Consider the following 27,825-nt stretch of genomic DNA (forward strand, 5'->3'; position numbering starts at 1 on the left):
ATTTGTACAGCAATCTTTTATGCCCAATAGTATGGAACCCTTCTTGAAATCCAAGTATATGATATCAAAATTGTTTTTTGCATCCAGTTCCTTGGTCACTGCATCATAGAAGCCTCTCAGATTGGTTAGACAATCCGCCCCTTTACAATTCCAGGGTGTGACAGCAGTATAATTCCATTCTTATCCACATGGTCCTGCATTACTTCTTTAACCACTGATCTGGAATTTCCTATTGCAAATGTGAATAAAATAGATTTTGAAAAAAGGTTTGAACAGTGTGAGTACAACCATCTACAGGAATAGCCCTTTTTTAACAAATTCTTATGAGGTCACTGAAATCGTTTTGATACAATTCGTGGTGATTTAAAGAAATCTCATAATAACTGTTATGTAAGTTAGAGACTGTTATCTTTCAATTAATTTTTATTTTCTTTATCGTATACTTCCTATTTGAAATTGCCTTTAGACTGATTGAAAAAAAATGAAATTTATAATAAGAAGTATTAAAAATTTCTTATTTCGTTTTTGGTACATTAATCTGGTCGAATTTATTTTTTGATTTGTGATTCCAACTGCAAATTTACAGAGCATGTTTTAAATCTTTGTTTTTTTTAAATTTTTTTAATCTCGGGTTATTTTAGTTCATGACCAAAGTGAACCCTGTAAGAAAGTAGATTTATCTTTTTACTAGACTTCTTCTAAGATACTTTCCACTTATACAGCCAGTTGAACAAAATTTTCCTCTGTAGAATTCTACGAACTAATTACGTTTTGGAGAAGTTAATATCACAGATGCTTAAAAAATCTAACTATTCCATAAAAATTTGGGAAACAGTTCTAATTCCCTAACTCGAAAAAATTCGGGAATTTTTTTATTTTCAAAGACACCAAAAATAAAATTAATAGCTCTAATTTACCGACTAAGTAAATGACCCACAAAATGATACAAGAAATTATTTACATTATATACGTTTATTTTAAACCAAATTGTTTCTATATATATATATATATATATATATATTTTTTCAAGCAATAAAAAGCAGAAATAAAATGTTATAATAACGAATATAATAATATTAATAATTAGCCACATAACCAATTAATGCCATCTAGGACGATTAAACATTATATCGGTCTGTACAGATATATATATGAGATAAGTAGATAGTGGTAAGAGTTTTTTTAAAGTAAAATATACTAGCTTATCGGACAAACCATAAGCCATGGCGGGAACCCAATGTGACCTGGAAAAAATCAATCTATGCCATAATGAAAATATATAAATATACTATTAAAATGTTAATTATGGCAAAAAGATACATTGAAAGGGACTTTTTCGAGGGCTAACCCTTTCAATGTGTCAACCATAATTAACGAGCTATCCGTTTCTGTAGTCATCGTCCAGCATAACTATTTCCAAAAATATATAGTAGGTTAGAGCCAAAATTAAGAGTGGTAAAATTAGTTATTTAATCCCAAATTTAGCAGTAAGCTGGCAAGATGACTGTTAGCCCGACGGATAGCTAAAAATTAAAATTAAAATATAGAAAGAGCAATAATTATTGTTAGGCATATGTGCGTAGTGTATATTTAAAGCAGCAATGGTAGTTGAAGCAAAAATAACAGTATGAGCATTCGCTAAACAAGGTGAACGGCAAAAGGTATAAGAATAGATATAGTATCTCAATCCCCCTCGAATACTCTAATAGTTCATGAGATATGAAGAAATAGGAATAAGAAAGTGAAAGTAAAACAGCAAAGAAAAAGCAAAATAATTAACATAGGATGCAACCTTATAGCAAGGTATCCTAGATAGAAAGTTTTAAGATAAAATTAAAATAATAATGCTTACCATAGTATGGCCAAGGTACTAGAAAAACAAATGCATAGTCACATCTAGCATATATAACTACCGATCGTAGCCCCCCCTAGGAAATATAATAACTAAGTTAAGTGATGAAATACGTATAACATCATGCAGCGCCCTCTGCTGTATTTAACTTCCGTATAATATAACACATAGAAAAGCCGTCAAATAAATATCTCTCTAGAAGATATAGTAGAGGTTTACAGAATAAATTCCTACTCATGGAGTAAATATAGGTACAGGTTTTTAATACAAGTAAGCTATATGTTACTTACTCCATGAGCAGTGCCTAATATTTACATAATTACAAGTCCAACGAAATTTATCCAATTCAAAGCAACACCTACGAAAAATTTTTACAAATGCTATGTTATATTAACGCCTGTTTAGGACTTTATCTATAATACGCTGCGCGTTAAGGCTATATTTCCCTTTGTTGTTTGCTATCAATATAGCCCTATACATATATTTTGTAATGATGTGGTGTGGGAAGTCATTTTTAAGAAGCTTGGTTCTAAATCCAATGAGTGCATCTATAATATAATCTGTCTGGTTACATATGTGTATTCTTCTGATGGTTTGTGCAATTAGGGTATTGCGATGTATCCTATTTGAGATATTCGAGTTCCAGTTAGTGAGGTCAATAGTATAAAAATGAAAATTATTGCGTTTATCATACAGTTTGGTGTGTACCGTATTGTTGTTTATCCTTATATCCAAGTCCAGGAAGGTAGCAGATATAGAATTATTAGTGTTGGTGCGTTCTAATGTTAATTCAGGCGGATAATATTTGATTGCTTCTGTCAGGAAGTTAGGCTTATTAAAGACTATTAAATCGTCAATATATCTGTACAAAACCATATTTTGTTTAAAATTATATTCGAAGTGGTGTAGGTATAAATTTGCCACAATGCAAGAGCTACAAGCACCCATCGGTATACCTGTATTTTGCCTATAAATATTATTGCCGTTATATATGTAGTTATTGAATATGCAAAGGTTAAAAAGGTCATCCCAGTATTGTTTCTCACAGGGTAAGATATTTTTGTATTTATCATAATAATCGCTGAACACAGTATATAGGCTGTTATGCGGGATGCTAGTAAACAAGTTATTAAAGTCGAATGTATTGATATGTTCTATGTTATTGGTGCCTGTGTTGCTATTGATGTAATTTAAAACAGGTCTATTATTAAGAATAATATTTGAATGTCCTATGTTATCAAAAATAATTTGAAGTAAATTAACAAGTTTGCGATGCGGTATCTTAGCGTAGCTATCCCTACACGAAGTTATAAATCTAAAACCAGTCGGATTTTTATGAAACTTAGGTATACAGTATATGTATGGTATATAGTTGTATGGTTAGTAAGCTTTAATTTCTTATGCCATGCACGTATTTTCTTAGTAATAGTGCTTAGTTTATCCGTTACTATTTTGTAGGTGTTACTATTGTTAAGTTCATTTAGTAAAACAGTGGTGTAGAATTTTTTGCAAATAATGCTATAGTTATTAGAGGCTTTATCAATGGTGGTAATTATAAACTTATTTTGTATCTGTTTAAGCTTCTGTTTAATTGCATCTATATTAAAAATCTTAGTAGGTGGTATTTTCTTGCATATGGTCTTTATCTGTATCTTGATGGCTTGAAAGGTGAGAATAAGCCACTTGTGGAAGGCTTCCAAGGGTATGTTATATTTGTAGGATAACTTTATGCTGAACTTCAATAGATCTGAGTGTAGTTGTTTAATGATGCCGTTGGTATTAATATCGGTATTAGGTCGAAATTTAAATCCAAAAGATAAAATCTCACGTAGCTCTGGATAGTCTATAAAACTCAAATCTCCTGTGATAATATGTTTATGGTGTGCGTCCACAAATGTCTGATATTGCGGTAAATGGCAATAGCAAACCGCCTCAATATCGCTATTGATGAGGTTAGTAGCTGCTTTTTTATAATTACAGACTGTAAGTCCAAACGGTTTATTATAGCTGAATCTAGTGCGTATCTGAGCATTGGAAATAGGCAAATCACTTATATATACGTTAATGATATTATCTAGGCAGACATAATCGAATAATGCGTGGCTGAATTTAATGTTGATATATTCATATGTAACTTTAGTATTTTTATTATTAAAAATAAATTTAATTATGTCTTTAATCAGGAGGTTAAGGTGTAAGTTTTTATGCCTATAGTTAGAGTTGATATTGTCAAGAGCTCGGATTTTACTATGTTTCAACCCGAATATAAAATCATGAATCTGTTTGATATGTATAATTGGTTTGTCCCAATAAGTTAACATGTCACTAAGGTCGTCAGTTTTATTTGGTGTGCGGGCTTTTTTACTATTGTATGTTTTGGCATTTCTTTTAGATTTGGGTCTTTTTATTATTTGAAACAGACTGTATATACAAGTATCGTTTAAAGTATTGCTAGTGTAGCAATTTCCATTAAATTTGCTATTAAGACCATAAGGATACAGTGTTTTGTATTTTAATATATTGATATTTTCGGATTCTAACCTGGTATGGTGGTTACTTTCGATAGCTAATATAGTAATAGTAGTATTGCTAAAGCTGTGTACTTGAAAGTGCTGTAATTCGATGTCTTTAATATTTATGAAATTTTTAATATGGGATCTATGCCCGTTAATTCTAATGTGTAACTCCCCACCAGTTTGCCCTATGTATTTTGCTTCACATTGGTTGCAGTTAATGAGGTACACCACCCCACTGGCATGGCAAAAAACTGGAGCGTCGTGGTTATTGGTAATATGATACTTGCTCATGTTTGGACAGGTCTGACAGAGTGTATTGTTACAACTATTAAATTTTAGATAGCTGCTATTCTGTTTATTGCAATTAACTATTTCTGTAGTATCAGGGGTAGTGGTGTCAACTGTGAAAGCATTGCAGGCAATATCGGTAAGGGTCACATTATTATTTGCTATCTCGGTTAGATCATTAGAATCGCCGTCTATGTTAGTAGGAGCCTCAGCATTGGTACTGAATAGATTAAATTGTACAGCAGCATTAGATGCTGAATGGCTAGTAGAAGAACTTGTCGGATCACCCAGAGCCCCAGTGTTATCCGCGGTACAATTTATTCTACGCGACCGACGTAGCATTATATTTTTCTTATTTGTGTAGAAACTCATGATGGTATAAAAATCAAATGTGAGCATATAAAATTCAAATGTGCGCATACATATAAAATTCTCCAGTAAACATTAGAAAACCCAATCATGGAAAAAGGCAGCCTGAAGGGCCAAAATTACATACTGTATTTTATTCCGAGAAGTGTTAAGCTATGTCATTCTAAGAAGTGCTAAGCTATGTAGGCAAATTCCTGGTAGACGAGTCACAGCACAGGTAATCCCCTTTGTATTTTCAAGCAATAAAAAGCAGAAATAAAATGTTATAATAACGAATATAATAATATTAATAATTAGCTGCTTTAAATATACACTACGCACATATGCCTAACAATAATTATTGCTCTTTCTATATTTTAATTTTAATTTTTAGCTATCCGTCGGGCTAACAGTCATCTTGCCAGCTTACTGCTAAATTTGGGATTAAATAACTAATTTTACCACTCTTAATTTTCAGCTCTAACCTACTATATATTTTTGGAAATAGTTATGCTGGACGATGACTACAGAAACGGATAGCTCGTTAATTATGGTTGACACATTGAAAGGGTTAGCCCTCGAAAAAGTCCCTTTCAATGTATCTTTTTGCCATAATTAACATTTTAATAGTATATTTATATATTTTCATTATGGCATAGATTGATTTTTTCCAGGTCACATTGGGTTCCCGCCATGGTTTATGGTTTGTCCGATAAGCTAGTATATTTTACTTTAAAAAAACTCTTACCACTATCTACTTATCTCATATATATATATATATATATATATATGCCCACCCACTTTGACCATCCCAGCTACGCGAAATTCCAGTTAGTTTCCCTTTGCTCTTCACGCACTTACAGCAGTCTCTGGCTACCCGCTGTAACCGAAACGATTATCCACTAATCGAAAGCAATGAAAATCCTTAATAAATGCATTATAATCAGGCAGAGACGCAGTGTCTGAAAACCAGCCATTCCCTACAAATTGACGCAATATAAATTTGCTGGGTCAAAACGATGGAAAAAGCTCCACACATCTTCGATTATCCCCAAATAACCAAAACAGTGTTCGGCAACCCATCAGTTTATGACGTTACAACAAAATCACATCGATTCTTTGAATTTGTGCAAATGGAGGACACATTCAAAGTTCTCCAAAGTCCTGGAACAATGCAAATATTAATTTCGGGAAACTAAAGTCATCCAACATACGTCCCGCGCCACTCCACTCCAAATCGTATGTTGGAATCTCCGACTAAAATCTGATAATGGTATTGCCCTATTAATTCTATCAGTAATAGAGTTTTAGGAGCATGAGCGACTAAGGCTATATTGCTCCTTGTATACCGTCTGTAAACTGTATGTGTTCTGAGATCGATTTTCTATTTTGCTGGACAAAAAACCAGAGTTTCCGGGAGATAAACCACGCTATCATCGCCTCAGACCGACTAACACAGCCACTTTGTGAAAAAGGTCCATAAAAATTCCTCCCTCCCTTCATTAACCGGACTAAAACTGAGGTCTTTTCCACCCGCTGTGGGCAGGATTGCGATCCTAACAAACTTGCTACCCACGAAGGCCATAAGTTTGTTCCCGATTTCCTCATCCAAACTTTAATGGTAATATTTTACCTTTTCCGGAACATCACGTTGTCTTCTGTCATTTGATCTATCTGAACAGAACCCCGGAGGAAATCTGGTATCATTAACATATATTCATAACTTACTAAGTCCTCCTAAATAGACGAATAGTACTTCACTTTCCCTACTTTTAAACTGAAATTTTGACAACAGCAACTCTATTTATATCCAATCGCGACAATTCGTACAAAAGGGTATTGTTTCAGTTAACAAACAAATCTGTTTTGAATCAATTCACCAATGAAACAGTCCCATGAAGAATTACGCAATAATTGCCAATTTGAAAATCTCTTGAAGAGAAAACCACAGGCAAGTTGATAAAACATCTTTTGTTAAAAGTCATTGGTGCAATCGATTTGGAATTGAACTTCCTTTGCATCACTCGGAGAGGTTGCTTGGTTGATTTTCGCTTTTTGCCACATTGGCAGCTTAAGCCATAATGATCCATGCAAGCTTGTTTATAGATTTGATAACCTACAAACCGGCTACCATATCAACATGATGACCCTATATATATGCAGATTAATATGGTAAAAAAGTTAAATAACAAAATATAAAAGTATAAATTTTAAATCTTTGTGGATAGATCTTTCTAGAATAACACTCTAGAAACTTGTAAACGTAAGACATGTTGTCTCTGTCTCATCTAAAATATGGCTGATTTTAAATAGTTCAGACAGATTATTAAAATCGCCAACACATAAAAAGCGTGCAACTCTATACTGGAACACTCAACAGAATCATGATAAAAGATCAAAATATTGCAATTTTCACACATAGGCGGGTCATCCACCCTTACCAAATATGTGTGGGTCAGATGATTGTGAAATATTAGGAGCGGAGCAAGAAAAATTTCCTCTCCTCGGATCCTGCGTAGCCCTACCATTAATTCATTACAGGTCTAATCTGATGTATTTTATTTGTAATATGGCCATGCCAAGATTAAAGAGAATGGTTGATTTTGCGGTGTCAGCTAATTCATTTCCCCTGAGAGCAATGTGGCTTGGGATCCAGCAGGAGCGGTCGTCAGCTTCTGAGTCAATGAAAGAAAATAGCATGTGCCGTACCCAGGGCAGGACTTGATGCGGGTCTTACTGATAATGAAGTTTGTAAAACGCTCAACGAATCAGTATATACCTTTTTAATGGATCTCTTTAATATAATCAAGGACTGTTGCTATTGAATGTAACTCTGCCGGATATACACTAGTTTCTTCTGAAAGCGTATTAGACACTGTTTTTGTGTGGAAGGACGAAAGCTGATTCCACATATCATTTTGACTTCTAGCCATCTGTGTAGATTGGCAGGAAGTCAGAATACTGGGCTCGACATCATGAATAAAGGTGCTGTTAGACAGCAGGTGGTGTAGCAGCCTTCAGTGAGTAGTCACTATTTGTTAAATTTACATCCCAAAGGAACTGCCTTCATGGCTTGCAAGCTTGTCTACCGTCATGTTTAGTCCTCTGAACAGCCCTTGGATTTGAATATCAAAAGGCCTGCTGGCAGTCAGATTAATAATATAAAGATTTCAATTTTACGTCGAAAAAACAGAAAGATAGTTCATTTGCTTCGACCTAAAGTCTCTAGAGAGGAGATGGGCAAAATGTTCCAATGGCAGTCCGAATGGGCTGGTAATGGATTCGATCAAATCACAGAATACACAATTTCTAGCAGAAGCATAAACCTGAAAACCATAATCGAATTTGGAACTCACTGAGTTCGATATACACTAAAAAGGGTATAGCGATCTGCATCTAAAGAAGTTTGACGAAAGGGCAGGAAAGATATTAAGGCCTTTGACCAACCTTGTCCTTAGGTGATGAGTATGTTCTTAAAATGTCATCATCTTTTCGAAAATTATACCAAGGAATGTGACTTCTGCTACACCTGGGTTCCCGGTTTGCTCACCCCTTAATTCTGGGCCAGGATAAAGGTTACAGTTTCGAAAAACTGTACACAATTCTGCGTCGAAAATCTGAACCCATTACAAATATCAAAATATAAGGTGATAAATGGCTTTTTGCGGTTACCTTTCAATTACTCTCATATTGCATAAACGATAGTATATTTTAAAATCTTTAAATAGAGGATTTAGAATTGTTTGAAATTTTTCTGTGACAGAATTTATTTTGAAGGCTAAAAGCACAAGCCTTAGCAAGGATCCTTGTGAGCAGCCTGCTGTCCGAAAAATTCTCAACAGTGTGGTTTATACTCGAACTTGAAATCGGCGATTAATAAGAAACTTTTTAATAAAAGTGTTGTCATGGACATCACTGGTCCCATCAACATCATTGAACCTATCCCCCCTCAGGCCAAATTTTTTTCCAGATCGAATTTTGCCCTACTTGATTTCCGGGTATCCAGATTGGACTGAACTCTTTAAACACGAAAACGCCCCTTGTTCGCAGGCCCAATTTTACTGGAATGGATCCAGGATCATGCTAAAGCATTACATGTGCCCGCCCCGTCGCATAATTCCCCCACAATCATCCCATCGGGCATTTGAGAGATTTCTGGAACGCAGTATTCGCCAGTCCATGGCAGTGCCTGGCTCCGTTGCCGAATTCTGGGACGTCTTTCTGTACAGCTGGTGCAAGATGCCTGAAGACACCTTCTGAGGTCTCGTGGAGTCGATGTCATTCAGGGTGAAAGCGGACGTGAAACCTTTGTTGAGGTCATTCTGAGAGAGAGTTTCCATTTTGATTGCACCTGTAGTTTGATGTATGATGTAATGAAGATGATATTCCTATTTCCTGTCCATATTTTACAAGGTTTCTTACGAAGAAGGGAAGTCAGCTACATAAAAAAAGGGTTTCAAAGAGAGTTCAATCTACACGAAACAATTAAGAAATAACAAACAGGGAGGAATGCTGTAATAACAAAATGTACTAAATAAAAATAACTTAATACGAAAACAACAAATGTGCAAATTAAATAACTAGTAAATGACAGATAACTCATTTTGACCATGCAACAGGCATCAGAAATTATCCAACACATCACCACAGGATGCAGTGTGATCACCCAGACGGAGTACACTAGTAGACTCGAGCAGGTAGCCATGATAATACAACAGAAATTTTTGCGAGGGAATGGAGTTGATCAAAGGATGTGTACCGTATTAAAGTACGAAGACCGTACTGAAGATCCCAACCCACAAACTGTACTGGAATCACACCATAATAACGCACTGGACAATCCCGCAGAACAGACCGGACGTAATACTTGTCGAAAACAGGTACAGGCTACCTATCTGATTGACATGGCGGTGCCCAACACTGGCAAGCTCGAGAAACCCGAGAAAAAGACCAAAAAGTACACCGACCTAAGAGAGGAGATCAAAGTGATATCGCATTCACTGAGTTATCACTGAATTATGACCACCTACCTAATACCTTTCAGGTCCTCCTTTTGCCCTCGGTACAGCAGCTATCCGACGTGGTATTGATTCAATAAGATGTTGGAAGCGTTCGGGAGGTATGGCCAACCAAACTGTGTGCAATGTATTCAATAATGCAGGTATGGAGGTGATTGATGTATCCAGATGCCTGATATGCCTTTCCATAGTGTCCCACAAGTGCTCTATGGGATTGATATCAGAGGAGTTCGGCGGCCAATCGATATGTAAAGTGTATTGAGGTCTAACGGCACCAGGGGTTTCCCCCATCTCCGCGTTGCTTTCATTGTAGGTGTACCAGTTCACTGGGAAGGCCAGAGATTTAAAAGTGTGTGGATTTTATACATGCGTAGTGTTGTGTATCGTTGTTCATCTGACCGTTTAGCCGCTGGACCCCTACTGAGGCCCACCGTTGCCCACACTTGGCCTCGGGAAGGCAGACCAGGTACACAGAATGAAATTTTACTCTGGCAGGCCCTGCCACCTAGTTTTTTGAGATTTTAGTGACTAGGGCCTAAAAGAAAAAAAAAAAAAACTCGGTAGGGGTGAGCACTGGAATTAGAAAAGCCAATTGAGGTTTCTCCGGTTTAATTTGGACGAAGTTTAGTTTTTGCAGTTGTGTGGGGTTATACGCTGGCGTATTAGGCAGAGTAGGGGGAGACTGAAGGCTGGGAGGAAAAGACAGAAGTATGGGGACGATAGAAAAGGCGACCCCAAGATTTTCAGTGAGGCAGGCCCAAGCCCCACCAGGAGAAGAATCAGGTTGGCAGGGGTGGAGAGGAAACAAGACTCTCTCCTCCTCCCCACCAGGGGAAAGGGAGTAAAGGTACCAGGCAAGGGAGACCGGTACAGATCGCCATCAGGCATTGACAGTTGTGAGCACGTGGGGGTCCAAGCGATTTGAACCGGAACTTCTTTGATGATCTTTTTCAATGTAGGAGTCAAATCCCAGTCGCAGGGTCATACATGAGCAGTTTTGTCCTATGGTTGGTCATGTAACCTGTTCAGGTTGCCTATTGTGCATGTTATGAGGATGCAGCATTGGGTCCTGATGATATCATTTTCTTATTTCGTGCGTTGGTCATTTGATTTAGTCATCCAGTTAGTGGTCCAGTGCAAATAATTTGTAGCCAGTTCGTATCAAGTCCTGTCAGTTTGTCTCTGGTTCAGACGTAGGTCTTCCTGGTTGTCAGTTCCCTCGTGAACAAGGCTAAATGATGATCATGTCCGTGGTTGTGGGTTATTTGGTATAGTTTTCTTGTGTATTCCGGTTTTCTCTAGTCCTAGTTTTGGGATTCATCATCAGCTTCCGGGTGCTGTGCATGGTTGTTTGCTATAAGTGCTCACCTTCTAGCAAAGAGTTTCTGTGCAAAAATGGTAAGGACTTTGTATTCTTGTTCCGAGTCGAGAAGATGCTGTTCCATGTTCTGCGGTAAGTAGGTGATAGCAGTGGTGAGCATGCATCGCAAGTCCTCGTACTGGTCGCAGTCATACATGAGATGTTTTCATGTCTCCTCGCGGCCACAGAGGCAACGGGGATCCTCAGTGATTCGGAAGCTAGATAGTTTTGCATTAAATGGCCCGTGCCCTGTGAGCAGAAAAGTGACGTGGAGCCCCTGTTGGAACCAACTCGGCGGTTTTGGAAAGACTCTGTTTAGGCTAGGGACGAACTTCTTGGTGATTTCTCCTTTAGTGTATTCTGTCCACCGAGCCTGCCATTCCTGTCGGAGGTGGTCGAGCAGTGTGGTTTTTTCAACTTCCTGTTGTTGACGAGATCCAAAGTGAAGTTCAGGATAGTACATGGTATTTCTTTTGCCATATTATATGTCAGGGCGCATCTGATGATTTCCAAGTACAGCGGGAGGACTCCGGCCAATCGATATTAGGTATGTTGAGGGTCTAACGGTTCCTGGGATTTCTCCCATCTCCGCGTATGTTCTCTGTATCGGTCAAGCCAGAGATTTAAAAGTGTGCGGGATATGTACTGTGCAGTATGTTGTGCCCATTGTTCATCCGGCCTGTTAGCCGCCGGGCCCCTAGTGGGGCCCGACGTTACCAATACCAGCCACGAGGAGGCCAGCCGGGTGTTACCAGTGATTGAAACAGTACTCTGGCAGGTCCTGGCACCTACTTTCCTGGGATTTCAGTGGCTAGGACCTTAAAAAAAAAAATAATAATAATAATAATAAATAAAAAAAATAAATAAATAAAAAAAAATAAAATAAATAAAATAAAATAAAATAAATAAATAAAAATGTGATCACGTTGAGGAGGAAGTGCTAGGAGGTCAAAAGAAATGTTGGGCGAAATTGATTTTCACTTGTGGAAATTAGATTGTGTGGGGCGTTCACTAGCGTGCAGGTAGAGTGGGGAGGGAGACTGAAGACTGGGGGGGAGATAGATAGAAGTATGGAGCCGATAGGGAAGACAACTCCAGTTTACAGTGGGGCATGCCCATGCCCCACCAGAAGGAAAAGAAGGGGTGGCGAGAAGGGGAGGTGACAGCAGGGCTGTCCCCTCATCCCCCGCCAGGGAAGGGTAGAAAGTAGGCCAGGCAAGAGAGCTGGCCTATTTGCCAACAGGGCATACATGTGGGGTGGCTTCAGTCGGGCGCCAAGGCGTCAGGGCTGCCCCATTTGGTATTCCCAGGAGTGGAGTGAAGATATCTCTGTCCAGGTTTTCAGTCCAGGTCTGTATGACATTTGTGCAGATCATGCTTGGTCTTTTATTAAGTAGTTACTCGTGGGATCCAGGTCCATCCACTGGTGGATATTCAGTAGGATAGGCTTCAGTCACAGTCAGGGTGGACTCCCGAGGGTCCGATTGTAGTCAATGCGTTTGGTTAACAGTTCTCAAATGGAATCGGTGTCCTCCATCGGTCAGTATTTGGGAGAGTGTAGTTCAGGCACAGTCCAGTTTTATCTTGGTTCATCATTTGTTGTGATTGTTGTTGTATTTATCCTAGTTGTCCTAGATTTTCTGGCAAAGGAAGAGTCTGGCGTCTTACAAAGAGGCACTGAGCAAAGTTGGTTAGCGCATTGTAGGTTCCCTCATCCTCCAGTAGGTAGTGCTCCTGATTTTTGGGGTTGAACTGGACTCGTGTGATGAGGTGTCCACGCAGATCTTCGTACAGTTCACACTCGTGTAGCAGGTGGTCCCAGGTCTCGAGGGAACCACATGCGCAGGCTGGGTTATCTGTCAGTCCAAAGAGGTGTAGCTTGTGGCGGATAGCTCCATGTCCTGTGAGAAGGTAGGTGACGTGGAGACCAGGGCAGAGCCATGTCGGATATTTTGGGTACACCTTTTGCAAGTTCGGAAAGAACCTTCGCGTGATGTCTCCTTTGTCAGAAATCGTCCAGCGTTGTTGCCATATCGATGTCAAGTACGTTTGCAGCCTGTATTTCTCAACTTTACAGTTATTAGCCGGGTCCGTAGTGTGGTCCTGGAAGGTTGTGACTTTGCCACGTCTGAGTTGCTGAAGCATGCCATTGCGAATCACCTCAAGATCAAGAGGGAGAGCGCCCGTGATCACTTGTAGTGCATGAGTAGAGACTGTCTTGCATGCTCGGGTGAGGGTCAATAGGATGGGTCTATGTATGATATCCAGTCGTCTGCGGTTTACCGCTGTTGAGGCTTTGTGGAACCAGACGCCGGAGGCGTATGCGATTGCCGGGATAATGGCTGCTTTATAAAGGATCGCAAGTGTGCGCCTTTTCAGGCCCCATTCGCAACGTGTGACTCTGGCAAGCATGCCAGCGTATTTTTTCATCTTAGCCTGTATATATTTTAGGTGTGGGGTGAAAGACCGATTACGGTCCAGGATAACTCCCAGGTACTTTAGTTCTGTGACTAGCTTAATTGTCCTATTGTTGATTCTTATTTGCGGCGGTCTAGTTGGGGTTAGGTAGCCCTTAAGTAAGATGGATTTAGTCTTGGTGGCCGAAATGGTGAGCCGATGCCTTTCCGTCCATTCTTGCAGTGTGGTTACTGCTGCATTCGCGAGAGTTTCTAGTTGGGCTCTTGAATCTGCAGTAAGGGCTAGGGATAGGTCGTCTGCATAGGCCAATGCCTGTACACCCCCTAAGTCGAGGGAGAGGAACTCGTCCAGTACATAGTTCCACAGGAGGGGGCCTAATACTGAGCCCTGGGGGCATCCTCGGTGTATCTGTCGATCTACCTTACAGTAAGGGGCCTGTACCAGGATCCGTCTGTTTGTTAGGTAGCTTCTTATGCAGCTGAATAAATTTGATGGCAGTTGGGCTGCCCTGAGTCTTGCGAGGACGCTCGGCCACCAGAGGGCGTCGAACGCCCCTGCAAAGTCAATAGAGATGAGGAGAAAGTATTTTTGTCGGCAGCTCTCCGCCATGTTAAGGATACATTCCAGTGCGTCGAGGGTTGAGTTTCCAGGTTTAAAGCCAAACTGTTTGTTTGCTGTTAAGCTAGCTGTGAGGTAGTGTGATTCAATCCTATGTCTGAGCAGCTGCTCCAACACTTTGCTGAGCACAGTCAGGAGTGCTATTGGCCGATAGGAGTCCGGCTTGTGCTGTGGTTTTGAAGGGTTTTTAAGGATCAATTTAATGTTTGCCACCTTCCAGTCCGTAGGGAACCAGCCTGAGTGGAGACAGTGGTTGTAAAGGTCCAGGAGCAGATTCGGGGTGTACTCAGCCACTTTCCTTACTATTTCCGGCTCGAGCATATCTAATCCTGGGGTTTTCCTGTTTCTTATCTTGTTAATAGCAATTTGGAGTTCTGCTTGGGTGAAGGGCTCCTCCGTCCTGGGGGATTTGTATGCATCGTTGGCTTGGCATAGCAGTTGCTGTTCAGGAGTGTTGTCTCCTTCAATGGATTTAAAAGTGGCGTCTAGTATATTGTTTACAGTATCGTGCCAGTTGTTGGTCATAGCACCCTGGGGAGTGATGGTGGAAGGGGTTACCTCCCCCCTTGGCAGCTTATTTGTGACTATCCGATAGATGATACTCCAGGGGTCAGAGTTGCCGACAGTAGAGACCAGATGCTCCCAGGACAGCTTTTTCCGCTGCCTGATCGTCGCAGTATAGGTGTTCCTGGCCTCCCTGTACTGTTGCCTGAGTGGTTCCACCTCAGGGGCCGGCCAGGTCCGTCTGGCTCTTTGGAAGGCGCGTCTCTTCTGGTTCATTTCTCTTCTTAAAATATCAAGTTCTTGCGACCACCACGGAACGGCTCCTGGCCGAGGGGTCCTTTTCCTGATTGCTTGATTAGCCGCATTTACAATGGCATTGGTGACAGCGCGTTGGTGTTGGTCCAGAGTTTGTTTGTGGAGCTGGTTGGATGGCAAGTTTTGTGCATTTCTAGTGATCGCTTCTTTGAATTTTCCCCAGTCTGCTTTGTTGACAGCATATCTATTCTGTTTGTAACAGTTTGTCTGAGTACGGTGGAGTGATCTATGCATAGTAAAGGTGATAGCCCTGTGGTCGGAGGAGGTCCAATCCTCCTGCACTTTCCAGTCATTGAGGTGACCGGCTAGGGATCTAGTTGCCATGGTAGCATCCAGTGTGGCCTCCCAGAGAGTTGAACTGAATGTTGGTAGATTATTAGAGCGATTTATGACAACAAAGCTGCTATTGGCCAGGAACTCCTCCATGTGTTGCCCATTTCTGGAGCCTCTACGCTCTGGGGTCTCACTGTGCCACAAAGGTGAGCGGCAATTTAAGTCGGCGGATACAAGGATCTTGGCTCCTGCTAGTTCAGTTTGCACTTTATGCAGATATTGAATGTATGGGAGGATATCTGCTTCTGGACGACAGTACAGGGAAATGATGTAGAGTTCCCCTAGAGAAGTTATGATGTGTGCACAGGATGCCCACTCATGACACAGGTGTGAGATCTTGGTGACAGTTATGTTGGGGTTTCGTACAACAACTGCAGCCCATGGGGTTGCTCCATCCATTTGGACAGTTTTATAGCTGGGTGGGTATCCTCGGACAGCGCCTGCACAGGTATAAGGTTCTTGCAGCAGGAGAATGTCTAGATTTTCTTCTTCGGCCCTTTTCCTTATCTGTCCCGCTACAGCAATGGCTCGTTGTGCATTAAGTTGGAGGAATTTAATGCAGCTGTTGTTGTAACTTTTAGGAAGAGTCCCCATAATATATTCTTGATTGTTGGGCGCTTCTTGCTTTAATATATACCGGGCATTTGTTATCTCTGACTGAATGTGTGTGGGGGAGTTTTTGCCACTTGCAGTTTGCGCAGGCTGGGTCGATTTGTTTATTTGGACAGTTTGCATAATTGTGCCCCTTCTCAGCACAGTGTCCACAAGTTGGCTCCTGCTGGACGCATGTGTGGGTGGTGTGGCCGAATCGGCAACACCGGAAGCACTTTGGGACTGCGATGTGTTCCCTGAAGCGGTGGGAGCTCCAGTTTATATATATCCTCTCTTGTTTTGTTATCACCCTCCATGCCTCAGGGGCCAGTCCGACCACCCAGTTTATTGAGCTACCATTCCCGCTCTTGGTTTGGTGTTTAGGTACCAGTAGACTTGCGTGGTCTCTGTCTGGTAGATGTTGTTGGAGGTTTCTTGTGTATATCTCCTCGCAGATGGAAGTGGGGGTCAGATCCGGGTCTGTGCCGAATATAACAATTGAGGGACCTTTTTCTCTAGGCAGCTCAGCAGAGAGTCCGAGCGTCGGTATCTTGGCGTTATTTATAATCAAGTTGGCATCGTCTTTTGTTTCCGTCTCGATTATTACCCCAGTGTTACGCGTTTTTCTGATGGTTCTAATCTTGGCTGTTTTGAATTCTTGGGTCAGAGAGTCAATGACTTTCTTCTTGACCTCTTCGCTAGTTTTAAGAATATCAGTAGTGGTTGGTTTAAGAACTACAAGATGTGGTGTAGGGAGCAGCGTCTTCCTGGGTGCAGACTTGGTGTTGGTGGTGTTTGTGAGAGCCATTGTTGTCGCAGTTTGATTCCTCAGCGCATCAGAATATATCGGGGCGCGCTGTGGCATTTGACTTGCCCCGCATTCCATATAGGCCTGTAGCCGTGTGGTAGCTCTCTCTCTGTCAAGGTGTTCATCATGTAAGATTGTCTCCATCTTGTGGAAGATTGTGACAATCTCAGATCTGAGTGCTGCTGACACTCTATTTGAGTTTTCCTTGAAAATGTTCTCAAGTGCGGTTTTCAGAAAGAGTGTCTTTTCGTATATGGTATCCTCCGGTATGGCAGGGTCGAGGGGTGAGTCCTGCTGTATGTCTTCTTTTTGGTCTTTTTGCGATGTGGCTATTTCTGGCTGTTCTTTAGTTTCTGTATGGGAACGTGTTTCCCGCCCTAATCTAGGGATCACTTGATTTCGATTTTTCCGCTTGGTTAGTTGAGATCCAGAACGGGAGTCCTCCTCTTCGTCCTGGGGTTCCACAATAACAGGGTCGTCACTCTGGCCTGGGGATTTATTGTGTTTTCCTGTTCTTCCTTCCATTTCACGAAATTCGGATAACCGGTACAGTTCGGATTATCGAATGTATGGTAGGATAGTAAGATAGGCCACTGAAAATGATGGCAAATGATACCCACCACAAGTCCGTGGCATATAGCCAAAAGATTAGCAATCAATGGTATATTTGGGCTGTTATACCATAATCTACCAATTTTCCAATAAGTCCTACTGAATCCGCCAGGGGGCGTAGCAGCTTTGCATATTCAAATTAATGTTCAGGACCATAACTAATCTAGATTTGCATAATTTAACACACAGCACAGCTAGTTCACTATGTAAATAGTTCAGCAAGCAATCAAATTAATAAATGTTAATCACTGCTAGAGTATAGCAAATTGTTCCCGAAAAATGCATTGGAAACAAGGCCGCTGCGTTTGACAGAATAAACTGTTGTGTTCCGTTAATTAATCGCCTTCAGTTCGGAAGGTCACCACAATCCCAAGTAAGGCTATTAGCAGGGAGGTACGATGGCACTCCTAACGCCTGCAAAATAGGAATGTTTGACCTTGTGTTTTCCCGTCGTTGACTGTAAAGCTTTGTAGCTGAGAACTTTGACCTTGTGTCACACTGCAGCGGACAGAGTGTCTTAAAACATATACATATCATATAGGAAAATTTCAAAATAAAAGGTTACCTGATGACAATCTGCATAATATAAGTTGAAGGACGAGAAGAACATCCAATAAAGCATCTATTAGTATAAGTTTAGATTTCATAAACGGGAAGAAACTATTTAAATTTTTAAAAAGTTGAAGAGCATACAAATCACTTGTCAACACACTACACGCGCACGCGCTGTCAGGCCAATCGATATGCTGAAAGTCAGAACTATGTTCCTCAAACAATTCCTGCGCAAGTACCCGATGGCTGGGCGCATTGTCATCTTGAAAGACACCATCGCCATTCGAGAAAAAAGTGTAACATAGCGGGATGTACTCAGTCAGCAAACAGTTGACGACAGCGGAGACCAGTGATACGTTGTTCCACATGCACCAGGGGTCCAAGTTCCTGCCAGTGAAACATGCCGCACACCATACAACTGCCTCCACCAGCCTGCCTTTTGATACTATGCATGATGTATCAAGAGCCTCATATTGCTGACGCCAAATCCGTACACGACCATCCACGGTGTGGAGTAAATAACGTGACTCATCCGACCAGCCCACCTTCTTCCAGTCTTCTAACGTCCAACTTGCATGCTCTTTGCACCAGGCGAGTCTTTTACGCCAATATAACCTTGGTTAGGAGGGGTTGCCGTAGGGGTCGTCTGCTGGTATAGCCCATACATGCGAGCGTACGACGCATGGTCATTCCAAATATTGTTCCTGGTTGGCCCATGTTGTATTGGGTGGACAACTCTTCAACAGTGCTGCGCCTGTTCGCCTGTATGAGTCGTCGGTCCCAGCGCTCACCTCTAACATCAACCGTTCACTGACCTTTGCAGTTTTGCCGTCGGGTCGTTCTTTGACCATTTTGACTCCAGTCCTGGTACACTTTAACAACGGTGGCTCTCGAACACCCCACGAGTTGAGCCGTTTGGGAAATATTGGCACCAGCTCGTCGGGCACCCACAATCTGTCTTTTATCAAAGTCCGATAAATCCTTCCTTTTACCCATCATTCTCGGAATTTTACTACCTACTGAACCACTGACACCTTATCTGTGCTACGAAAGTCGACTAACTTCGCAATGTCGTACCTCACGTGGTCAACGGGTGGCATTCAGTTTTCATAGGGGTGGTCATAATTCAGTGATCACTCAGTGTATGGTTATTATTAACAAATAATAACCAACCGAGCATCATGCCAACCGCTGGTATGGTGCCAAAAACTCTGCACAATAATCAGAGAATACCTACAACGAACCCAAGAAAGTCGCAAGCCGGAACACCTGTCAGAGAGATCCTGTACCAACCGGACACATGTAACATGCGTACATGCAGATTGATATGAAAAACAGAGGCCAGATTCTCTAGATGGTACTACGTTTATAATTTAATGTTTCTTCATGTAACTCCAGATTTTTTAATTAAATTTATATTCTAGAACTTACTTTGGTTTTCCAAGTTGAAATTATCCACCCCAGGTGTCTTTCTTATGTTTAACTTTAACATAAGAATTTCCACTTTGTTCAGTTATTACAAAATCATTAAGCACCTTTTACACTTTGATAAACTTCTGTCATTTTCCTCCCTTAATGGCTACCCTTGTGTGAATATAGGGACGAAATACTCATTGAAGTTATCAGCTATGAAAAAGATCCGCAACAGTCGACCATCAATGTCTAATGACAATGGAATGATTGCATCTTATAAAATTGCAGAAGTCATTGCAAAAACGGGTAGTGCTTATAACTGTATGAGCAATGCTCACTGTTATAGGATCCGCATTAGAGACTGTAATTTCAACAGCGATGCATCAAAATCCTTCCAGCATTTTAAGACCAGTTACACTGAGCAAAGATTCAATTCGAAGACGAATCGACGAGATGTCAATTAACATTGAAGAGCAGCTAATTGACAAACTAAAAACGAGAAAATTTTCTATTCAGACTGATGAATCCCCAGTTACTGACAATAAGGCCCTTCTGCTAGCATAGAATCTGACTGTACTGGAACCTCCATTTTTGCTGCTGTAAAAATATGGTTTGATAAAAACAAGTACCATTTGAAAATTTGGTGTCCTGTGCCACTGATGGTGCTACTTCCTTTGTTGAAGACAAAGATTTTATAGCTCACCTGAAGAAGTATGTCCCGAAGTTATTGCAATGCACTGAATTGTGCACCGACATCATCTGGCTCCAAAATATATTAGTCCGGTTCTTCATCAATCTCTCAATATAGTTCTTAAAACCATCAATAAAATAAAGTCACATAGCAAATGTGATCGCCTTTTCAGAAAATTTTGTGTTGAAATCACAAATCAAAAAATAAATTCGACCAGATTAATATAACAAAAAATTAAATAAGAAATTCATTTTTTCTCAATCAGTCTCAATGCAGTTTCAAATAAGAAATATACTATAAAGAAAATAAAAATTAATTGAAAAATAACAGTTATTATGAGACCTCTTTAGATCACCATGAGTGTATTAAAAAGATTTCAGCAACCTCATAAGAATTTGTTAAAAAAGGGCTATTCCAGTAGATGGTTGTACTCACTATACAAATCTTATTCCTTTTCCAGAAATATAATTTACTTTTTTCCATAATCGATTTTATACGCATTTGCAATGTGGTTTTTCAGTTCAGTAGTTAAAGAAGTAATGCAGGACCATGTGGATAGAAATGGAATTACACTTCTGTCACAGCATGGGTTTGTTAAAGGGAGTTCTTGCCTGACCAATTTTATTGGATACTATGATGTGGTCACAAAGGAACTGGATGCAAAAAATTATTTTGATATCATATACATTAAAAATTATTTGATATCAGAACATAAAATATTGCTGTACAAATTGTAGCGGTAAGGCATTAAGGGCAAATTGCTTCTATGGGTAAAGGAATGGTTAAGTGGAAGAAGACAGAATCGTTTAAGTGGACACTGCACTTTGTCGATTAATGTTATTAGTAGAGTCCCCCACGGTTCACTGATAGGCCCATTGTTGTTTTCAAAACTTGTGCCTACCTCTGATTGTTTAATGTCCAAGTTTGCAGTTGATACAAAAGTTGGCAGGTTGGTTAAGGAGATCAATCAGATTGAGCTACGGCAACAAGATTTAAGGAAATTGGGTCGATGGTGTTAGAAACGGCAGTTTAAATTTAACATTGACAAATGCAAGGTACTCAATATGTGTAACAGTAACCCCAGAATAACTTATCATCTGTATGGTACTACACTCAGGCTAGTAGACAATGTAAGAGATGTAATTGTGAAGGCAGATATGAAATTCTGTAAGCAGTGGAGACAGGACAGCTCTTTTTTTTTTTTTTTTTTGATAACGGTGTACAAAAACTTTGCTAGCAGGAATAAGGAGGTAATTATCACTTTGCACAATGCCATTGAATAATATATAGAGGCCTCCCTTTAGGAAGTATGTGGAACTGCTCAAACGGTTGCAGAGAAGGTCAGCCAGATTGGTGAAAGGAACAAAATGGTTCTCATACATAGAAATGGTTCAGTTCTGCAAATTGCAATGTTTCGCCGAGACTAGGCACCTGCGGGGAGATCTGATGAAGTGTTTAAAGCCTTGAATAGATTGAGTAAGCTCAATATGAATGACATTATTCCTCTTGCTGAGAATACACACTTCAGGAGGTATAAATTTAAGATGAGGAAAGATGGTCTCAGGAGAGATGTGCGCAAGTTTCTTCAGTCAGCGGGTTTGCGTTCAACACAACGACACAGGACTCTACGGCTCAAATGGGCGAAAGAACATCGGCACTAGACTTTGGAGACGGGTCTCCTGGTTCGAGTAGTCCTGTTTACAGTTATTTCGAGTGGACAGGAGGAGGCGTAACTGGAGGAAACCGCACGAAGCTATGCACCCGTTTTGTCAGCAAGGAACTGTTCAGGTAGATGAACGACCGGTAATGGTCTGGGGTGTGTTCAATTGGCACGCGTTGGGACATCTGGTACGTCTAGAACAGTATTTCTGAACCCTTTTGTAATTATCGTCCCCTAAAGGGCTTTTTAGACATTTTTTTTTCCTAATCGCCTCCCATGAAGTTTGAAATATGAAAATACTTTATACTTATTCTTTATAATCAATGGGATCCCTGTGCCTGATGCTTGTTAGTCAAAAGTTCAATTTTCGTATGATGTTATTAATTTAATTCTGTCTCCTCTTGAACAAATATGAATCCTCTTTCTTTCCTTTGTATTTTATTTACTGAATTAAAGCCGCTTTCAACAATATAGGACTGTGGAAATGAAAGAAGTACTTTGGCTAACTCAGACCACATTGTTGGGTAAAGAAGTTTAGCTGTTTTTGATACCCACAACTCAGCCATTCCACCTTTTTTCGAATTTATATTTGCATTTTTCGTTACATTTTAATTGAATGAGTTTTTTTGAATTTCTTCTCTAGCAGATCCGGCATCGCATCCAATTGGATCGAACATCCATGGTTCCACTTCAAAAGAAAATAAATCCCAAAACGAGGCAAAATAAAGTAAGGGGGTTGTTTGGTTATTGGTAACGTTTAGATTAGCCGTGATACGAAACGTCACTGGTCTCCGTGTGCTTGGTGTTACAAGAAAAGGAACGATTTTGAGTTTTTGTAAAGAAGTTAATATCACTGAGGTTTGAAAATTTTTAACTGTAGCTTATAAAATTTGGGAAAGACTTCCAATTTCATAACCCGAAAAAATCAGGAAATTTTTCATTCGCAAAGACACCACAAATAAAATTAATAGCTCTAATTTACCGACTAATTAAATGACACACAAATTGATACATGAAATTATTTACATTTTATACGTTTATTTTAAACCAAATTGTTTCTATATATATATATGCCCACCCACTCGACCATCCCAGCTACGCGAAATTCCAGTTAGTTTCCCTTTGCTCTTCACGCACTTACAGCAGTCTCTGGCTACCCGCTGTAACCGAAAAGTTATTCACTAATCGAAAGCGATGAAAATCCTTAATAAATGCATTATAATCAGGCAGAGACGCAGTGTCTGAAAACCAGCCATTCCCTACAAATTTACGCAATATAAATTTGCTGGGTCAAAACGATAAAGAGAGCTCCACACATCTTCGATTATCCCCAAATAACCAAAACAGTGTTCGGCAACCCATCAGTTTATGACGTTACAGCAAAATCACATCGATTCTTTGAATTTGTGCAAATGAAGGAAACATTCGAAGTTCTCCAAAGTCCTGGAACAATGCAAATATTAATTTCGGGAAACTAAAGTCATCCAACATACGTCCCGCGCCACTCCACTCCAAATCGTATGTTGGAATCTCCGACTAAAATCTGATAATATTGCTCTATCGTGTTGTAGTAATGGTTTAGGAGCAAGAGCGAGTAAAGCTATATTGCTTCTTGTATATCGTCTGTAAACTGTATGTGTTCTGAGGTCGATATTCTGTTTTGCTGGACACAAAAGCCGAGTCTCCGGGAGAAAAAAAAACCATGCTACCATCGCCTGAGACCCGACTAACACCCACATTGTGAAGAAAGCCCATAAACATTCCTCCCTTCATTGACGGGACTGAAACTCAGGTCTCTTCCACCGGCTGTTGGAAGGAAGGCGATCCTAACAACTATGCTACTCACGAAGTCCATATGTTTGTACCCGAATTCCTCATCCAAACTTTAATGTTAATACTTTACCCTTTCCTGAACACCGTGTTGTGTTCTGTCATGTGATCTATCTGAACAGAACCCCGGAGGAAATCTGGTATCATTAACCTATATTCCTAACTTACTAAGTCCTCCTAAATATATGAATAGTACTTCACTTCTACTTTGTAACTAAAATTTTGCCAAGAACAACTCTATTTATATCCAGTCACAACAATTCGTACAAAAGGGTATTGTTTCAGTTAACAAACAAATCTGTTTTGAATCAATTCACCAATGAAACAGTCCCATGAAGAATTACGCAATAATTGCCAATTTGAAAATCTCTTGAAGAGAAAACCACAGGCAAGTTGATAAAACATCTTTTGTTAAAAGTCATTGTTTCAATCGATTTGGAATGCACTTCCTTTGCATCACTCGGAGAGATTGGTTGGTTGGTTGGTTGGTTGGTTGGTTGGTTGGTTGGTTGGTTGGTTGGTTGGTTGGTTTTTGCTTTTTGGCACATTGGCAGCTTAAGCCATAATGCCATAATGTCACAAATTAAGCTACAGTGCTCCACGCTAGCCTGTTTATAGATATGATAACCTATAAACAGGCTACCATATCAATATGATGACCCTATATGTATACGCAAAGTAAAATGGTAAAAAAGTTAAATAACAAAATATAAAAGTATAAATTTTAAACCTTTTTGGAAAGAACAATAGAGTATGAGGTATGAGGTATGAGGTATATTGAGGGTCTAGCGGCTCCTGGGATTTCTCCCATCTCCGCGAATGTTCTATGTATCGGTGACAGTACCCTGTAAAAACCAGAGATTTAGAAGTGTGTGGGTCATGAGTAGTGTTATATGTTGTGCCCATTGTTTATCCGGCTTATTGGCCGCCAGGCCCCTAATGGGACCAGACGTTGTCCATACCTCGCCACGTGGAGGCTAGCCGGGTGTTACCATTGAGTCAATTGTACTCTGGCAGGTCCTGCCACTTACTTTCCTGGGATTTTAGTGGCTAGGACCTAAAATAAAATTGGAACGACCGCGGTTGATTTTAAATCACTTACATTAAAGCACTAATATGGGGTTTGACGCTGAAAGCCTGTTTCTGAAGTGCCTAAAAGGTTGGGCGAAATTTTTTGGTGTATTTAAATTTGGACGTGTAGGGCTATACTCTGTGCAAGAAAAAGTGCTGGGAGGGGAGAATGAAGGCTGGTGGGTGAAATAGGAAAAAGAGGGTCGATAGGGTAGGTGACCCCCAATTTTTCAGTGAGGCATGCCCATGCCCCACCAGAGGGAAGAAATGGTGTGGCAGGGAAGAGAGGCGACAGCAAGCCGTCACCTCCCTCCCCTGCCGGGTGTGGGAGTAAAAGAATTGCACTGCACAAGAGAGTGCAGAGCATAGAGCCAATATGGCTCCGTTGAGGCAGCAACTTGGAGTTTCTCTATCTTCGTTGGTCTTCTCTGTCATTGGTAGCCATATTTTTCCTCAGCTATGAACACTGGTCAGGTCCATTGTTGGTCTGTTAGCTATGGCTGTGGTTCTCTTCATCATGGGAAGATCCGCAGCTCCATGGGTTTATTCTTGCGATCGCTGGTAAGAATAATAGAGTCTAGAAACCTACAAACGTAAGACATGTTGTCTCTCTCATCGAAAATATGGCTGATTTTAAATAGTTCAGATAGATTATTAAAAGCGCCAACACATGAAAAGAGGGCATCTCTAAACAGGAACATTCAACAGAATCAAGATAAAGGGTTAAAATATTGCAATTTCCACTCATAGTCGGGTCATCCACCCTTACCAAATATGTGTGAGTCAGATGAGTGTGAAATTTTAGGAGCGGAACAAATAAAAACTTCCTCTCCTCGGATCCTGCGTAGCACTGCCATCAATTCATTACAGGTTTAATCTCATGTATTTTATTTGTAACCTGGCCATGCGAAGATTAATGAGAATGGTTGATTTTGCGGCGGTATCAGCTACATCCATTCCCCTGAGAGCAATGTGGCTTGGAATCCAGCAAGAGCGAGTGCCAGCTTCTATCTCAACGAGATAAAATATCTGCCATATCCAGGGCAGGACTGGATGAGGGTCTTACCGATAATGAAGCTTGTAAAATGCTCAACGAATTAGTATATACCTTTTTAATTGCCATCTTTAAAATGATCAAGGACTGTTGCTATTGAATGTAACTCTGGTGGATATACATTAGTTTCTTCTGTAATCATATTATATTGGACACTGTTTTTGTGTGGAAGGACGACAACTGATTCCACATATCATTCTGACTTCTAGCCATCTGTGTAGATTGTCAGGAAGTCAGAATACTGGGTTCGACGTCATGCATAAAGATGCTGTTAGACAGTAAGTGGTATGGCAGACTTCAGTGAGTTGTCACGTGTTGTTAAATTGGCATTCCAGAATGAAAGCAATTGCCTTCATGGCTTGCAATGTTATGGCTGCAAGCCATGAAGGACTGTTAAGGACTGTTGGCCGTCAGATGGTTTCAATTTTACGTCGAAGAAAAAGAGATAGTTCATTTGCTTCGACCAAAGTCTGTAGACAGGAGATGGGCAAAATGCACCAATGGCAGCACGGATGACCTGGAAATGGATTCGATCAAATCACAGAAGTACAAATCTCTAGCAGAAGCAGAAACCTGAAAACCATAATCGAATTTCGAAAGCACATGAGTTCAATATATACAAAAAAGGGTACAGCGATCTGCATCCAACGAAGTTTGACGAAAGGGCACGAAAGATAATAAGGCCGTTGACAAACCTTGTCCTCAGTTGACGAGTATGTTCTTAAAATGTCAGCATCTTATCGAAAATTAGATCAAGGAATTTGACTTCTGCTACGCCTGGGATCCTGGTTTTGCTCATCCCTTAATTCTGGGCCAGGATAAAGGTTACGGTTTCGAGAGAAGTTTACACAATTCCGCGTCGAAAATCTGAACCCATTAGCCAAAGATCAAAATATAAGGTCATCAATGGCTTTTTGCAGTTATCTTTCAAATACTTTCATTTTGCATGAATGATCGAAGATTTTAAAATCTTCAAAATAGAGGGCATCGTTTAGAATTGTTTGAAGTTTATCTCTGATAGAGTTTATTTTTAAGGCTAAAAGTGCGACCCTCAGCAAGGATCCCTGTGATCATCCTGGTCTTCGAAAAATTCTCAATAGTGTGGTTCATACTCGAACTTGAAATCGGCGATTAGTAAGAAAATTTTTAATAAAAATGTTGTCATAGACATCACTATTCCAATCAATACCATTGAACCACCCCTCACCTCACCACGAGATTCTACCTCTACATTGTTCCAGACAAAATTTTTTCCTACTTGATATCTGGGTATCCAGATTGCACTGAACTCCTTAAAAACGAAAACGCCCCTTGTTCGCATGCGCAATTTTACTGAATTAATCCAGGATTATGTTCAAGCATTTCATGTGCCCGCCGGCCTCATAATCCCCCAACATCAATCCCATCGGGCATTTGAAGGATTTCTGGATCGCAGTATTCGCCAATCCACAGCAGTGCCTGGTTCCGTTGCTGAATTCTGGGGTGTCCTTATGAACAGCTGGTGCAAGATGACTGAAGACACCTTCTGCGGTCTCTTGGAGTCTATTCCATTCAGGGTGCAAACGGACTTGAAACGTTTGTTGATGTCATTCTGAGAGAAAGTTTCCATTTTGATTGCACCTATAGTTTGATATATGATGTCATGGAAATATATTCTTATTTCCTGTTCATATTTTAAAAGGTTTCTTACGAAGAAGGGATGCCAGCTACATAAAAAATTGTTTCCAAGAGAGTTCAATCTAGACAGAACAATTGTTGTTGTTGTTGTTGTTATTTGGTTTTTAGGAGCATTAGCAACTAAGGCCATATTGCTCCGGGATATGCGGTGGTCATTTCCTGACCTTTCCGCATCCTCCGTATTTGGTGGTGACGGGCTCGAACCCCGGTCTAATCAAGAAACATGTGCTACGCACTGCTGCTCCTTCCCACCTGGCTACGGAGGCGCCGACAGAACAATTAAGAAATAACAAACA

Source organism: Mastigoproctus giganteus, chromosome 8 (assembly GCF_048544385.1).
Source record: "Mastigoproctus giganteus isolate SK-2022 chromosome 8, ASM4854438v1, whole genome shotgun sequence".
In the NCBI taxonomy this organism is placed as follows: Eukaryota; Metazoa; Arthropoda; class Arachnida; order Uropygi; family Thelyphonidae; genus Mastigoproctus; species Mastigoproctus giganteus.